General features: G+C 36.9%; 1 protein-coding gene across 3 annotated transcripts in view; it reads left to right on the top strand.

Moving 5' to 3' along the window:
* Positions 1 to 312: 312 nt before the first annotated feature.
* TFEC (transcription factor EC) overlaps positions 313 to 13,006 on the top strand; it is a 65,725-nt gene continuing 53,031 nt past the window's right edge. For all 3 annotated transcript variants that reach the window (XM_063396708.1, XM_063396707.1, XM_063396706.1), the window contains exon 1: positions 313 to 2,077. The gene's annotated coding sequence lies outside the window, so the exon portion shown is untranslated. The remainder of the gene's footprint in view (positions 2,078 to 13,006) is intronic.

Below are 13,006 nucleotides of genomic sequence, written 5' to 3'. Positions count from 1 at the left end.
TTTAGGTACCATAAAGGGAAAAGCATAGGATGACAGTAACTAGACTCAGTTTCTAAGCTTTATTCCTAAACTTTCATATAGCAAATTTATTACCAAGTCTTCCAAAAGTAACAATATTCACCATGACAAAGCCCTCTGGGATTACTGGGTAAAAGGTTTATATAGCAGGAAAACATTATGATAATGTCATTTAAATTTAACTATGTCTCTAACAATGATTAAAGGAAATGTTCATAGCTTTGGAAGGGAGCTGACCTCTGTAATCAATAACGTTTGTACCTCCTTGCAAAATGTGTTGCTTATAGAAAAGAATAAGAAATCATGTCTGGATCTCAGGGAAAAGGATGGCAGGATGTGGAAGGACACAAGGATGCTGAAAAAAAAAATCCTGATCAGCCACTTCTTATTGAGGAAATTATTGAGGAAATTATTGAGGTGGAAGAGAGAAACAGGGAACAATTGAGGAGAATGGTTTAAATATCATATCTGCAAACGTGTCTTGCCCAGCCAAGAAGAATATGACCAGCCCATCTCTGCCCTCTCCTCTAGGACCAGGCCTTCAATTTTTTGTGCCCTTTGCCTCCTGGACTCTTTCATGATGGTTTTTATATCACTTGCCAGATTTTTTTTCTAGCTGGAGGTTCAAATAAGTTTTCTCATTAAAAAAAAAAAAAATATAACAAAAAAACCCTTCTGTGAATGTTGTCTTGTTTGTAGACCTTTGAATTCATCTAAGATTTTCAAGTGCCTTGTGGGGAGCTAGGCTGTCCCTGTCAAGAGTGGAGCTCAGGGGAAAGCAAGTGCATGTTCTATTATCTCTTTTTTAAGATTTACAATGCTGTGAGGATAGCAATAACATCTTCAGTACTTAAGAAAGAAGCTCAGCTTCAGTGTCCAAGTGTTTTATCTGTGTCAAGTTTTTGTCTCTGAACAACTTTTGGTATATTGGATATTTTCCTTGCTTGGTGGTATCAGAAGCATTATTAACTTCTCCCAGTATTGCTAAAAATTGTGAACTGCTATTTGAACCTCAGCCTCCTTGCATTTGGGTTTGTGCAATCCAATAAAATTTGTTTTGAGAACTTTCAAACTATTTTTGTAGAACTTTCAAGTAACTCAAGAACAATTAAACCAGGAAAATGCCATGCTAATTGTAGCTTATTTGTCATTACTGGTGTCCTTTGATACTTGCCTCTCATGAAGGGTTAGGTGAATCATTCAATATTACACAGAGAATAATACAGTGTGAGAAAAAATGCATGTTCCCCAAACAGGACTTGTGGATGCAACACCCCTATTTGAAAGTGTTTGAATGTGAAGATTTAAATATTATATATGCAAGTGCCCATAGCACTTATAACAGTATTAAAACTAGGTTTTAAAGAGGCAAAAGTGCCTCCCTTAAGGCTCTAGTATATAACTACTATTGTAAGAATTAAAAAAAAAAAAAAAAAAAAAAAAAAAAAAAAAAAAAAGCAAAAAAAAGCTTAGTGATCTTAACATGATTTCTAGTTATTCCTAATTTTGAGGAATTAATTGCATTACATGAACCTATCCTGATCACAGATTTTCTTAATCTCAATCTGAGGTAAACATATCTTCAACACCATATAGACCTGAGTTTCCCTCTTAAATACAGAAAGCCTTGATCCATATTCAAGTACTTTTCTTGAGTCTCCCTGTTGTGATGAAATTGTTATCTCATCTTGTATTAATTTTGTCTAGATATGTATATATTATGAATATTTTTATGCTATAGCTTCTGGGGCAGGTTTTCTCATATATTTTTGAGAATTTTAAACTCTTTAAGTAATACCTAAAACTTCCACCTCACTTCAAAGAAACTTCTTTGTTTGTGAGAAGGTGATGTTACGCAAACTTTGCCCTGTCCATAACAGCCTTTGAAAGTCAAATACAGAAGTAAATTTCTAGCAGTTCCTTAAGAAGCAAACTTTGTCCCCACCCTTCACGGGAAGGGAAGCAGCAGCTGTGAAACCCCTGTGCTTGCTTCTCTTGGCATTCCTGACCTCCAGCTGTATGGCCATGCCTGCCAGCCCTGCTGTGGTGAGGAGCTGGGGTGAGTACAGGGAGAGGCAACTACTCGCTTCTGGAGATTATTCTACTGGCTGGTGTTGGGGAAAACCTGCTGGCAGGAACTAACCTGGGTTCAGGGACTGCAGGAGAGTGTGCAGGACCTCTCAGTGGTGGTGGAAACTCTGGGGAGAGCCCAAGAATCCCTCCAAGCCTGTCAGGCAGCACCCGCCTATCGAGCGAGTGTGTGTGAGAGCAGCAACTGCACAACAGGGCTCAACTGTGTAGTCATTAACAATCAATTTTAATGCTTGTGTCTGAACTGCCATTGAAGCTGAAGTCTTTTTGTGGCAGAACTTGTTGGTTAAAAAGATATTTCTATGCCTTCTGTATTTGCACCACATTACAATTAAACTATTGTGCTTCTATAGCCAGTGTTGCACTACAGCTAACAGGTTTAAGTTAGACCTTAAACTTAATAAACTGCTTTCTGAGGAGACAAGAAAATTTGAATTCACTGTTCTCTAAAACGAAACTTGTTGTACTACAGAAAAGAGTACATGATTTTAACTGCTTATTTGCACAGAGCTTCTATGGAATTCAGTAGAAGTTTTGCTGATTAATTCAGAGCAAGCCTCTATTCAAATAATATTCGCATGACAGCACACTTTTTCATTGTGCAGTTTACTGCTCTCACTGATCCATTTTATATTTAATTATTAAATAATTTTTAGAACTATAGTGACTTTAATGATTGTATGTACAGGTGTTAAGTCCATGTTTATGGATGTATAGACAGCTATATTAATTCACAACTAAACTCTCCCCCATAAAAACTTGATTTTAAAAATAGGCAATTTGTCACCAAGGAAAGGAAAACAAAACCCATTGATCTAAAAAACCCACACCTAATAATGCCCCCCTGTCCCTCTAACCTATAACTACCATTTGGTATCAAAAGAATTTAATGACACTTGCTCTTTTTGCCTCCACCGCCATGGACAAATCTCTCAAATTTAGATGTCCAAAACGTAAATGAATTTTCAAAGCCTGAGACTGATTTAAGAGCATGGTCTACCATAAGATCAGTGGAAACTGGCATTTTTTAGTCACTTTTGTAGTTCTCTCAAGAATATCCTAAATGTGTACTTTCACATCAAATTCAGTATGCTCCCTGAAATGCTGAGCAGAGCAACTGACTTTTGGAGAGCTATACATAAAGGTATTGTGGCACTAAATGTGGCAACTGACAGGACTGAGTACTAATTTACATGCCCTATTTTAAATCAAGTTTAACTTAAAAATTCCACAGTTATTTATCTCCAATAATATAATAAAGCTGCTTCTAGTTAGCTCATCTTATCTGTGTCATTCTAAAAGATTGACATGTGGGCTGAGCCAGCTGTCATGGAGAAGCAAGATCTAAACAGAACAATTCACCTATTTTAGACATAACCAGGACACAACTCCCTAATTTATTTTAAAATCCAAAACTTGCATTCTGGAACTGACATGAATTTGTATGAAAGAACCATAACAACAACAACAACAACATGAAATTAAAAAAAGGGGACAATGTTATATCTGAAGCCATTATTTTCTCTTCATTGTGACGTGCTATGTGTTCCCCAAAGTCAGAAACACCCAACACCTCTGCTGAGCGGGAGATGACAAATGTGACCAGGAGTTGTGAGGAATAACTCTTGTTTAATAGAGACACACTTCCATATTCTCTCCAGGGTAACTGGTCACATTGGGTGAATGCAGGTGTGAGGGTGTACATAACCGTAAATGTAATGTATTTAGGAAAACAAAGGTGCAAATCAGAAGTTTCTAAACCAGGTTGGTAGAAGGTAAAGTTTTCCTTGAGCTGTGTGTTGTTGTGGTATGTCTTGTTCAATCTGCCACTCAGTGCTGCTTCACTTTGCTAGAGCTGCCTTGCCAGTACACGAGATAGTGAGCTTCCCCAGGCAGCTCTTTTCCCTGCACCAAAAGCTACAGGAACACTCTGAGGATCCTTCAGCAAAAAGGCAGAGGAGGGTTGTGCTGTGAGGCTTTCTTGAAGCAGTAAGTGAGGAGCAAATGAGCAGGGGACCAGGATTTGTTTCCCAGTCACTCTTTTAGGTTGGGAGGCTTCCTGGAACTGTACCAGTACGTTGCCCATCTAGATGATAGGTAAGCAGGGCTGGTCAATATTACATCTGCCCTTGTTCCAATGGGGCAGATTCTGCTGAGCTGTGGAAGCACGGGGCTGCAGGCTGTTGTCAGCACAAGGCTGGGAACAGACTCTTTTCTGCAAGTGATAATTATACCACGGTTCAGTAAAGGAGCACTTGCAAAGCCCAGCAGAGTAAAGCACAAAATAACCTTGCTGATCTAGCAGCCATACCCGTTGGGATCTATTAACTTTTCATCTTGGCAGAGACTATATAGGTGTGTTCAAAACCTGTTGGTTTGATGTTTATTTCAGGAAAAAATAAATTAGGATAGGGGAAGCTGCTTCTCAAGTCTCAGGCTAGACATCTTGTAGGAAGTCCTTATTGTTTTCCTCCATTTCACACAATGTTTCAAAGCCTTGCTTCTTCAGAGGGTGTTCAATCCAGCTGTTGGCCTTTCCTTAAGTGGGATCCCCTCTTCAAAACTCCCTGCAATGGCTGGATGTGCTACAAAGTCTTTAGGGGATGGGGTGATATATTATAGTGCAAAATAATTTTCCCTTTTTTTGGTGTTAAATGAATTGTGACTTTGAAATGAAGAGTAATTCTGTTCAATTAAAGTAAGTCCAACCAAACTCAGAGAAAACTTTACTTATAGATTTATTAAGTCTAAATGGCTACACAAGCTGTGTTAGAGGCACTTCATCCGCCAGAAAAATCCAGTCCTTCAGTCACTGCTTGTGGATACAACCTCACTGTCCTAAGATAAAGTTCTTCATCATATATCTTGGATTCATTGTAATTGGGTGTGTGTTATTGATTTTGTCATACTCCTCTGAACTTCCTTGTTAAGTCAGTCTTGAGCAATAGCTGAAAGTTTGGGATAGTGAAGGGGAGAAAAAAGCATGAGATGAGACTTGTCAGACTTTTCAGCTTATTCTGGAAAAGGAAGTGCAGGACATTTTGCAAGATAATCAGGCCTTAACAAAAAAACCAAAAAACAAAAACCAAACAAAACCAAACCAAAACAAAACAAAACAAAACCCACAAAACAAAACAAAAACCAAAAAAAAACCCAAAAAAGCACCCAAAACAAACCCACAAAACAAAAAAACCAAAAAAACAAAAACCAACCAACCAAAAAAAACCCCAACAACAACAAAACCCAAAAAACCCAAAACCAAAAAAACCCCCAAAAACCCCAAAAACAAACAAAAACCCCCAAACAACCAACCAAAAAAAGCCACAAAAAAAAACCCCACCAAAAAAACCAGAAAAACCCAAAACAAATAAACAAAAAACCCAACAAAAACCCAATAAAAAAACAAACCCAAAAACCAAACCAAAACATTCCGTGTGTTTTACAAACGACTGTTTAAGGGAAGCAATGAGCCAAACACAATTCCACTGGGAACCAGTTCAGCAACAGATTTTACTACATATGCTCTCAGTTGTACAGATTTGAAAATGGCCAAATAAACAGAAAAATGTGTTTTTTTCTGATTATTATATAAACTGATCATGACGGTGCTGTAAGTGGAAATTCTACCATAGAACTAATATCTATATATATTCTAGAATATCTACCATATAGTTTATGGATTGAACATGTGGAAATACCTTTGATATCACTTTCCACTTTTTCTTTTCATAACTTCCCTTTCTCTTCACAAATTCCCTAAATGTAATCAATATGTCTGAGAACCACAAAATATTCCTTTATAAATTCTGTTGTTTTTTTCAGAAATGCAATTTCTTCAGCAGCATCATAAAGGGCATGCAAATGTAAATACAAGCTGTTGGTGGACTATACTGACAGTATTCAATGTGGGATGTGTTTCACACTGGGCGAAAAAAAGGAGGAAATGCAGAAATAACACGAGAATAGTTTGAAAACCAGGCAGCTCACTGCCAGACAGGAACATGAATGAGATGGCAGACTTAAAAGATGAAAACTAGGAATGATGTGGTGAATGAAATAAAAACCAAAGATATTGATAAAATTTTAAAACATCTGTAGTCCAGATGTTTACTTACACAAAATTTAACCTGTGAATCAAGCACATGTTCCCTCCCTGTTCTAAAGTGAATCTTCTAATAAAAGAAGTCAATCTTCTTTTTCATCTCAATGTTCCCAAGTCTTCAGTCTCTGGGCTTGGTGTCTATTTAAAAAAAAAAGACTAAAAATAGGAAAGTGAAGTATAATGACTTTGAGCAATAACAGCATGACGCAGGCTACTTTTTCATAGAGTCCACTGTTAACTCAAACTAAGGATGGACTCTGTTCAGTTTTAGTTTCTAATACTATTCTGTCTTTCTGGCAGAACTTCAGTAGAGGCAGCTCAATTTTTGTTGTATAAATTATGATACCATAGAAACGTTAAGAGGTTCAGATACTCAGTTGCTATATCTCAGTATTTAATGAAATGAGTTATAATAAGTCATGATCTCAGTGTAACCAGCGTACAAAATAAGGATGGTAACTTACCTTACCCATATAAGATAACTCCAGAACCATATAATTGACAGCATCTGTAGCTCAACAACATTAATATATTCAGTGATGACAAAACAAAACCTTTCCACTGCAGTGTGGGAACTTTTAAAATTCTGTTTCCAGAAATGCTGCAGGACCTTTGGGGTGACAATATTCCTGCTGCTGGTATCTGGCTGCTTAAGACTCTCTCAAATAGTAATGTCTTGAGGTGAGTGAAGCTGGTACACAGTGAGAGTTCCCTGTTCTCTTTGGGGAACTGCAGGCAACACGCCTGTCTAATGTCTCTGGGGTGCTTTCTGCTCCCCCCCAGAGTGGGTGATCTGGTTGCTGCTCAGGGTACCCAGGAACTGTTCAACAGCTGGAAAGAAAAGTTATTTCTTCTGAAAACAAGTCCCAAAAAAAGATGGAACCAAAACACTGTCTTTCTCCTCCGAGGAGTAAATAATTCTGAGAGAGCCTGTCCTCCAACAGGTGAAGGGAATGTGTGTGTTACCTTAGTGCCTACAGATGCTTGATCAGGTCTGCAGCTTCTCCTGCTTTACAGTGAAGCCTTTGACAAAAGATGTCCAAGCAATTATAAACACCAACAAGAATTCATCTTATTTTGATAGTTACTAACATGATAGCACGTTAAAACACTATTTTTCAACCAAACTGAATTAATCAAAATTATCCTTTTCTTCGAAGCACATGAATCCTGTTGATTCTGCAAAATGCTCAAAGGGTTAAATGAAAGATGAAATAGAACACAGAAACATTCAGGAGAACCTCCCCCTCCTTCAAATCATATTTAAATGATAAAAAGCCTTTCTCCAGGGTTAAAGTCAAACTGTAGAGTTCCTGTTATATTTATTAATGTAACTTCATGCATAATGATAAAACTTTATTCTTATAAATTCAATTTTTGGAATTACCATAATTACTTATGTCAGAAAATAATTGAAACAATTTATTTTCTGTTTGTTTGAATATTGTTTAAGCTACTTGTTATGCACAAAGATTTTTCTATCAGTTTTTATTTTCAAAGGACTTTATATTTAAAGATCTTTCAAGTTAATTCCATTGGCTCATTATTTTTCTCCACATTGTTATTTTTGAATTCATACCATTTAAATTAATTTTTTATTTTAAGCTATGTTACATTTCCATGTGAGCAAACTGTGCCAGAAACTGCCAAAACCCCCTGTGTGTCAGTGAGGACAGTCATGATTTCATACCCGTAGAATGTCAACCAATTTATTAAATGAAATTCAGTTAGCTACAAATATAGACATATTTAGCAGCTACTGAAAGTCCAGGTGCACCACTGTTGCTTTGATCATTTTTGTCAAACAGTAAGCACAAGAAAAGCATCAAGGAAATTAAGAATGTAATTTAAATATTGTTATTCAAGTTTTTTGAGCTTCACTTAATATGCCTATAGATGTGCAGGATTTGTGCAAGTGAAGAATATTCATAACTGAATATTATGGAACATTAAAGTAAAATGAGTTCAGAGAACTCTTATTTAGAACTTCCTATTTTACCACTACTAACTTTCAGTTAGAACAAAAAATTTAAATTAAATATTTGAATGCTCTAAATGTCTGTCTGTCTTTGTGCTCAGGGACAGAGCTCTCATTTGGAAGGGAGGATGGTGAGGGAAAGGAGTAACAGATGTCTGCAAGTTAGGCACTGCCTGATCAGACGTATGACAACTACATCCATTTAAGTATGTAAATTCAGAATTCCCTCATCTAAAAATGAAAATCACTCTTTGCAGGGAAAGTAGAACAGCCAGAGACAGCTTTTTTTCCCAAACAGCAGCTTATCCACTCTTTTTTCTAGAACAGAGGAAGACACACTTAAATAGGAATCCTTGTGTTCTTTGTATGATAATACCTCTTAGATACATTTAGAAACTGCAAACTTGTTTATATACTTGTTCTGGGAGAGTAAAACTTCACATAACATTTTGAACCTAAACTAGCCCACAAATGGACAATATTAGTTTTTTTAGCCTCAACCTTATTGAGTACTATTGTTTCAACATTCCTACGTTGAAAGCCGCGGTCTAAAAACATGCTGTAGTTTTGGAAAATTGTCTACTTGTGTTAACCATTATCCATGCAACCCTACTGTGCAGAGGTGCAGAAGGTTGTGTGGAGTGCAGAAGTCAGCCCTGGCAATTGAGCAACTGGTGTTCCAGGTGGAGCCTGACGTGGGATACAAGTGTTGTGGTGTCTGTCTGACTCTTCCTACATCTGTCTCACTTTCATGAGCAAAACAATTTACACACAATTATTTTTTTCTGTTAGGGAAGTTGAACAGTTGGTGCCAGGCTACATAATGGCTGGCTGTTATACTGCCTTCTTTTTTTATTAACAAAAGAGCTCTGAATATTCGTAAAAAGTTGACATTATTTCATTAGCTGTTGCCAGTCTACGAGTAAGCCTACTGAAAAGAACATCATGTTCTCTGTTGGATATCTCCATGAATGTTTCTAAAACATGACTTCTCACAAGCGCAGAGGACCATACAGCAAGGCAATTAATAGGCATGGAATGTGTATTCTCACATTGCTTCTGTTCTCTTGTTAGTTCAGAGTTGTATTTATTATTACATCTGTCATAAATGTCTAAGGCCCCAGTTAAGCACTCCAGAAGACAGAAAGTGTTTGTTAAATTTCTCATCCCTTTTGAGCTCCTCAGTTTTAACAGAGATGTTTTTATATATTGGATTTTTACCAGCATTACAGAAACAAGTTTCAGAATTTATTCCAAAATCAGAATTTCACTATAGGAGTGAAACATTCCAGTGTATTCTAAAAAGTTGAAAATCTGACACATATTACCACCACATGGTGGTTTTAACTATTGGCTGATTATGCCTCCTTAGCAACCTGCGCTGGAGCCTGAAATTCTCTCCCAAGTTTGCAAAATGTATAGTGTGAAAAGCTTCTGAAATATCACAGGATTTTAGGAGTACCATGGCTACTCAGGGGTGGAGCTGTATGGATCAAGGAGGTGGCAGGTCCTGGGGTGCCCAGATGTCTGTAAGTAGGTATGAGTGGTGTGATGGGTTGGAACCACATTTCACTCCTTTCATGTGCTCCACTACTGCTTTGTGCTGCTATAAGGCAATACATAAACAATAATAAGCTCTAATGGACAGATTTTGCCTGCTGATATTTTGAAGTAATATAAGCAGGTAGAGAACTTAGGATGAGTTATGATGTGCAAAACAAATCATCTTGTATTTGGCTCACAGAAGTATGAGAAAGGAAGGTCCATAAATCCCTGTTGTTGTGAGCATTCATTAGTCTGGATATCTGATGCATATCAGCAAATATCCTGATTTTCCCGCGAACTTCAGTTACGTTTTCAAGAATAATAACTAATTCCTGAATTTTAGCCTCTTACCCCAGAAAAACCTTCTGGTGTCTATGCAGGCACTGCTGCCAGCCTCAAATACACCCTAACTCTTTCACATCCTATAATGTAAAAGATGAGCCCATTATTAAAAGCAAGTAAAAATGACACAGTGAAGATGAATAATCAGATTGTTTTTTGTAATTCAATACTTTGCAGTAAAACTCCAGCAGCTGAGGTTTGTGATTTCCAAGTCCCTATGTTAATTTTAATCGACTGCTTTTCACATCCATGTGGACTAGCATCTGCTTGTGAACCTTCAGCCTAGAGATCCATAGAATATGTTGTAAGAGCCATAAATGAATAGAAATCAGCTGCTTAGCATCCCTACAGCACCCAACACAGAGCACCACATTAATGGCACATCAGTGGGGGCTCCCCCTCCCATGAGAGGGAGTTTCATAATGCTGAACATTTGTTAGCTATTCCTGGTTCTTCTTGACCAGGGTTCAAGGATCTTACAAAAAATAACTGCAGTGATGATGATCCAGCAGGAATACTTTGCCTGAACTAGACATAGAATATCTTTTTGTATGGATGTAAACTAAATGGACCAGTATCTTATTAAAGAAATTATTTGTTCTAATGCCTCCCTGTATATGGTCTTGCTGCTATTGCTGCTGTGAAGGGCAGGTTTACGCCTTAATTCTTGACACTGTGACTCAAGATTAGGCTTTTAAAATACATTCATTCACAGGTACATACATATGTATGTATGTGTCTATACACACTCACGCACATAGAACTACGCTTTAATCTTAACTGTATCTGAACTAGCTGTGTAGGAACTCTCAGTTATTTTAGCTGTAAAACCTGTGAATGTTTATTATCCATCAATGCACTAAGCATTTTTGCATAGTAATGGTGGCATTAGTGAAATATTAGGAGCATTTGATGGATTTACTGGGAACAAAAGCTGCGGTGTTGGGTGCTGGGCTTATCTGGGACTTGAAGGTGACTACTACTGCAAGGAAGATTCACAACCTGTATTTGTTTCCTACTGTAGGCTGCAAAATACATGAATTTGACCACAACGGGCAGCTGTGCTCTGCATAGAGGGTAGGGTCAAGGTGAGGCTATCATTTTGTTGTGGAATTTATCACGTGGTGGCACTGCTTGTATGAACAAAGCTTTTAAATTTAGGTTTTAGGGTAAAATAGGAAAAACATTTCCCTAATAAGCGAAGACTACTTAGATACCCTTGAAACACTTTTGGGAAACAATTGACAGAAAGGTATTTTGTGGATAAGTTGCACTGTTTCATAACAGACTTGTTCTGAGCTACCAGAACAATCTACATTTCTTCTTCATTGGGCCAAGTCCCAATAGTTTGTTACACAGCTCTCACATAGGTACAAAGGTGAACAGGAATAAAAAGCCCCAAATAAATTTTGTCTCTGTGTTGAAGATACTGATTTTGAAAAATATAAAAAGTGTAACTTGTCATCAGGTGTAAGTGGGCTTGGCTGCCTGTGGCTCCACTGAGCTGCATTAAATGACACAACCTAAAGACCCATATATAAATATTTTTTCTCTCATAGTTTTGAAAGCAAAACTACTGATAAACTCTTTCTTTTAAAACAAAGAATTCATGTAAAAATGTGTCTATATTCATCGGACATACTGTTGAATTTGATAGACCTATCATTTTTTTTGCTACATACATTGTTGCTTTAATGCATTCCCTCACTACTTTGATAAAAGCCTTAAGATGTTGCCACTAGTCCTTTGATGTTTCCTTCTGATGTTACAGTACCTTTTTTTTTCATCTCTTCCAAAAAATCTGTTTTGCATAAACATGAGCAGACAAGACATTTCTAGTTAAGGAAACACCAAGTTCTATCAATAAAAGGACAAAATGAGAAGCTATATCTGGAGTTTTATATACTATTTTGAAGCCCTTATGGATGGAAATATTGTAAATATTTTAGAGAAGATATGGTAATGTTTCATTAGCTAAAAAAAATTAATCTTGTGTGCCGTTAATTTTCTTGTGATGACATAACAATTAATTTTCTAACTGGAAGAGTAAATCTTACAATGGCAGGAAAGTATTTGCTTGTCTATTCCTGTCTATATACTACCAATTTCTTAACGGGGATTTATAGCTTACTATGCAAGAAAAAAGACTGAATTTTTATATTTAGTCTCAAAGTCTTACATTGTATTTTGAAAATTAAATTGCCTAATCTGTTTGTTTTATTTTTACTGCAGATAAGCAAGGTATTATTATTATTGGTGGTGGTGGTGGTGGTAGTAGTAATAGTAGTAGTAGAAGAAGAACTATTTCAACTCAATATCCCAGTGAAGAGGTGGTGACATTGTCCCAAGGGGACTGGAACAATTGTTGCCCTCAGAATTTTCCAAGATGAAAAAGTTATACTAATAGTGATACTGTTATTCAAATTTTTCAAGGAAAATAGATTTGAAGTTTTGCTCAAGGCTGTATAAGAAAAATGTAGCAAGGGCAGGGAATACACAGCATTCTTGAGTGCCAATCCACTGTAATTTAAATTACTGGCAAGTATTGTGGAAAGACTGATTTTCCGATGAATGGCATGACTGTTTTGCTGCATTCAAGAAGAACCTAGTGTAGTGGAGCCACCTCATGGTCTGGTGATTAAAAAATGTTAACTTAAGCCAAGAAATGCCAGTTAGTTGTCTTACTTCTTCTGAGACATACATATCATTCTGCTATTCAAAGTTCCATGATCAGTGCTCAGCAATGTAAATAAGGATAGAATATTACTTCTTTTTCACAAAAGTGAAGCATGGTACACTTCTTGAAGGCTTTTTTCATAGCTCACTAATGCAGGATGCTCTGGACAATTGCTGTAAAGGTCCAGTCTTACAAGAAATTGTCCGTATTTTCCTTGAAATCAGTGAAAGCCCTTCACAGGATACATTGGAAA

The sequence above is a fragment of the Prinia subflava genome, chromosome 4, assembly GCF_021018805.1.
Source record: "Prinia subflava isolate CZ2003 ecotype Zambia chromosome 4, Cam_Psub_1.2, whole genome shotgun sequence".
Lineage (NCBI taxonomy): Eukaryota > Metazoa > Chordata > Aves > Passeriformes > Cisticolidae > Prinia > Prinia subflava.
The sequence above is the reverse complement of the archived record's forward strand: the minus strand, read 5'-3'. Positions and strand labels throughout refer to the sequence as shown.